Source organism: Pongo pygmaeus, chromosome 18, assembly GCF_028885625.2.
Source record: "Pongo pygmaeus isolate AG05252 chromosome 18, NHGRI_mPonPyg2-v2.0_pri, whole genome shotgun sequence".
NCBI lineage: Eukaryota > Metazoa > Chordata > Mammalia > Primates > Hominidae > Pongo > Pongo pygmaeus.
In genome coordinates, this window is record NC_072391.2 from 52,047,587 (window position 1) to 52,052,567 (window position 4,981).

Below are 4,981 nucleotides of genomic sequence, written 5' to 3' on the forward strand. Positions count from 1 at the left end.
CGTAGTGCTCATTTTGGACTTGATAAATAAACTTTCATTGTCTTTAAGTCATTATATATTTTTTGTTTTGTTATAGCAATTAGCATTACCTTAACTGATACAAATATGAATGGACTTTAAAACATTTTTCCTTTTTCCCTTCCATAGTAACAGGAGGAGTTCATAATGGACAGGGTTATCCACTTGAATCCAGCAGGTCTTAGATGAGAAAATGACTCAAATTAGGTTTGGTTTCTAGGGATGGGAGTGTAGTGGCCCTCAGTGTCCCAGTGTCACTGCCTCTTGACCCTCTGCCCCCTTCCCAACCTGGCATTAAAGGAGGCCTCATTCATGCTTCAGCCTGGGGTGAACATATTATCATTGCTGTCTTCTGGAGGAAGGCAACAGACAAAACAAGCATTCGGCCTGTCTGGGCCGCACACCCTCAACCAAGATAGGAGTCAACATGTTTGGGAACATCAAAGACAGTGTGGTATCTTAAGCATAAGGAGATTAACATTTACAAAGGTTTGCCCCTCGGCCTAGTCCCAGGAATCCAGCAGACAGAGCCAGGAGGGACAATTAACATCGCCCATCCACACTGGGGTCTTCTGGCATCTCAGAAGATTTTCTTTTGAGCTTTCTGCTAGATCTGGGATGGAGGAGGCAAAGTCTAGTCTCATATCTGAGCAAGAACCCTCTGCACTCAAAAGAGATGTTAAAACATGCTGGGCATGACAGTATAGGTGTGAAGTCCCATGGGAGAATTCTGCCCCACTAACTACTGTGCACTGGCAGTCAAAGGGAGAGAGTTTTTACCCAGAAAGTCAGTACCCTCCTAAGCCAGCCAGTCAGTACAAAGGGACTGAGGTGGGCTGTGTGGCCGGAGGAGGGATGAGGCACTGGTTTGCCTCTTTGAAGCAGAAGGGAAAGAATATCCCAACACGCTCCAAGCGCTGGCAACAGTAGGCAATAGATGGGGGACCTAAATCCCTTACAGCTGTTGGAAACCATACCCTATTCAGAGATAATTGGCAATTAGTTAAACAACTCCTGTTTAAAACATTCCTCCTCCCCATCCTTAAAGACAGCTGTGTTTAAAAAGGGAAGGGGAGAGACTTCTCAGGAAACCTAATCTTCAAGTCAATAAAAACATAACAGAGCTCTGGGAATCAATGAGTTAGAGAATTTAGAACTATGTCCAGGCAATAGAACATCTTTCTAAGACCTATTGCTCCATTTTTCTCTTGCAGTACAACATAGTGGCCAAGAGCACAAACTCGGGGGTTAGAAAGGCCTACGTTTGAGGACGTACTCTGCCACTTATGAGCTGTGGGAACTTGGGCAAGTTGCTTAAACTCTCTAAGCCTCATTTTTTTCATCTGTAAAATGGGCATGATAGTAATTGTACTATGAAGATTAAATGAGATGGTGCCTGGCACAGAGTCAGTACTCAGAGGTGTCAGCTCATAGGCATACAGGCATATTCAAACCCAAATTCTTTAGCCTGGTATTCAAGGTCTTCTGCAGTTTATCTCCAATCAACTCTTCCTAACTCTGCCCCACCTCATGTCCTCTATTATCTAGCCAAAAAGAACCAACCCACCAGGCTTTAGTTTCCTCTTCTGTGAGATGAGATCAATGAATTGGATTGTCTCTAAGGTTCCTACCAATCCTACTCTTCTAGGACTTGGGAAAGCCCCACCCCATACCTTTGACCACACCATTCTCTCTGCCTAGGACTCTTTCTTCTCATCTTCATTTGTCAGTCTTACCAAGCCTTCAAAAAACCTTCCCAGGGAAGGGATTTATTTCTTCTTGTAAATCAGCTCAAATCAAAGTTGTCAATTGGTGCCATTTTGTTAGTCCTGTACTGTATTTTTTTTTCTTTTTTTTTTTTTTTTTGAGATGGAGTCTTTCTCTGTCATCCAGGTTGGAGTGCAGTGGTGCAATCTTGATTCACTGCAACCTGCACCTCCTGGGTTCATGCAATTCTCCCTGCCTCATCCTCCCAAGTGGCTGGGATTACAGGTGCCCAACACCACACTCAGCTAATTTTTTTGTATTTTTAGTAGAAATGAGGTTTCACTAGGCTGGTCTCGAACTCCTGAACTCAGGTGATCCATCCACCTCAGCCTCCCAAAGTGCAGGGATTATAGGCATGAGCCACCACGCCCGGCCCTGTGCTATATTTTTTAAAAGCAGAAAATATTACATTTTTTTTTTATTTTCAACTTCTTTTATTTTTATTTTACTATTATTATTTTGAGACACAGGCTTGCTCTGTTGCCCCAGGCTTCAGTGCAGTGGCACCATCATGGCTCACTGCAGCTTCAAACTCCCAGGCTCAAGGGATCCTCCTGCCTCAGCCTCCTGAGTAGCTGGCATGCACCACCACACCGGCTAATTTTTTGGTAGAGTCTGTGTCTTGCTATGTTGCCCAGGCTGGTCTTGAACTCCTGGCCTCAAGTGATCCTCCCACCTCAGCCTTCCAAAGTGTTGGGATTATAGGCATGAGCCACCACACCCAACAGCAACTTCTTTTAAAAAGTCAGGCCGGACACGATGGCTCATGTCTGTAATTCCAGCACTTTGGATCACCCGAGGTCAAGAGTTCGAGACCAGCCTGATCAACATGGTGAAACCCCGTCTCTACTAAAATTACAAAATTAGCCAGTCATTGTGGTTCATGCGTGTAATCCCAGCTACTCGGGAGGCTGAGGCAGGAGAATAGCTTGAACCCAGGAGGCGGAGGTTGCAGTGAGCCAAGATAGTACAATTGCACTGCAGCCTGGGCAATAAGAGTGAAACTCTGTCTCCAAAAAAAAAAAAAGAAAAGAAAAGAAAAGAAAAAAAAAAGTCAGAAGACCTCGCAATCTGGGAACTGGACAGTTGTCTGGAGATGGCTAACTGCTGCCCCCTACAGGTGGGGCAGGTGTTCCTGAATTTTTTTCACCTCAGATGTTTTCCTAATTGACTGATTTTCTGCCCGGGCCTAGAAGGCAATTTTCCTCCCCCTCCCCCTTCTCCTCCTCTTCCTCCTCCTCCTCCCCCTCCCTCTCCCTGCTTCCTCCTCTTCCTCCTCCTCCACCTCCTCTTTCTTCTTTGTCTGGTCCTCCTATTCCTTTGTGTGTGTGTTGGAGGGTGGTAATTATTTCTTGTCTCCCAGCTTACGTTGGAATTATTGATGTTTGTAGGTACCCTCACCTTCTCTACTGGCCTGTGAGATTCTTGAGGACTGGACTGTTATTCATTCGTGAAGCCCAAAGGACCTGGCCTAGAGTCTAACTGCAAAGAGGGGATGAGCAGGGGCCCTGCATGCCTGTGAATGGAATCCCTGCAGTTGAACAACCCAGCCAAGTGAGCAAGTGAGCTTGTGAGTGAGTGAATAGGTTAATGAATGATGAAGATGTGTACTAACATAGCACCTTTTATGTGCCAGGCACTGTACTAAGTACTTTACAGACGTTAACTTATTATAAAATGAATGGACACAGGAGTAAATATTGAATGAATGGGTCCCTGTGCTTGGTTCTCGGCTTAAGGCTGATGACATCTTTTCTCCGGGAGATATGAACATACATTCTCAGTTCTGAGCTCCAGTTGGCTTGGGAGCTGTGTCCATGTTCTAGACCTTGGTTTCAACAAGCTTTACTCACATCAGTGGAATGGGGATGAGGAGATTGTGATTGTCCCAACCTGATAAAGCTGTTGATTATCCAAAGAGCTGCCCCATCCCCTGGTGGAACCCTAAACAATAGACAGAGGCCACTACAGCTGCAATCTAGACTGCCTGCTTGGTTTCCCTTTTTTTTTTTTTTTTTTGAGACGGAGTCCCACTCTGTCTCCCAGGCTGGAGCGCAGTGGCGCGATCTCAGCTCATTGCAAGCTCCGCCTCCCGGGTTCACGCCATTCTCCTGCCTCAGCCTCCTGAGTAGCTGGGACTACAGGCGCCCGCCACCACACCCGGCTAATTTTTTGTATTTTTAGTAGAGACAGGGTTTCACCGTGTTAGCCAGGATGGTCTCGATCTCCTGACCTTGTGATCCGCCCACCTCGGCCTCCCAAAGTGCTGGAATTACAGGCATGAGCCACCGCTCCCAGCCTGGTTTCCTTTTCAATGTTCAGTCTCATTCCCTGAGAGTAGGACATTCTTTGTGTTTGCACAAATGTTTGCATCAATCTGTTTCATGTATATGACATTTTAGAGCTTAGTATTTCTTAATTCATTATCTACTTTGATCCTGAAGAGTTACTTATTTCTCCCTCTTCCCTACCTCCATTATAAGGTATGGAAAACACATATTACTTTATACTCATTTAACAGATGAGGAAACAGAGGTCAAAATGGAGAAAAAGGATTTGCTCTAGGTCTTACTACAAGGTGGAGATTCTAACTTGCACTTCTGGCTCAACTCTTCTTCTGTTTCATTGCAAAAATGTGTAATACTTAGGTGGAAAAACATCCCAATCCATTGGCCACCATTGTGATATCAACAGAGAGGAGGACATGGTGGTTCTGTTGATTGAGGATGGGGGAGGGAAAGTGCAGGAAGAGAGGCCTGATTGGAGGTGGCTGGGGAAGACGTTGAGAAGGTGCTTGGGGACAGGGACAGAGGAAGCGAGAGTGATAGCACTCTCGCACACCCACTGGACCCATTTGTGTTAGCTCCCTGGGCCCATGGGCAGGCACATTTCTGATCCATGATGTTGACAGAGGACCCAGAACCCAAGCAAAGCCATATGCAAGTTCATGTTTTAAGGGAGCAAACTCTAAGAAAGCAAGAGGTGTGAAAGTAGAGGAACAAGGTACTCCTGGGGCAGCTGACGAAGCTGATTGCTCCCCACCACCCACAAACTCCTGAGCTTGGTAAAGCCCATGTAGACAGGTAATCCACACACTCCTGCCTTAGGGCCAGAGCCACCCTCCCATCCCTGCCCTCTTGAGGCCAGCTGTCCTTCTTCCTCTAGGTCCTGTCCCCTGCCCTCCATTCCATGGGGT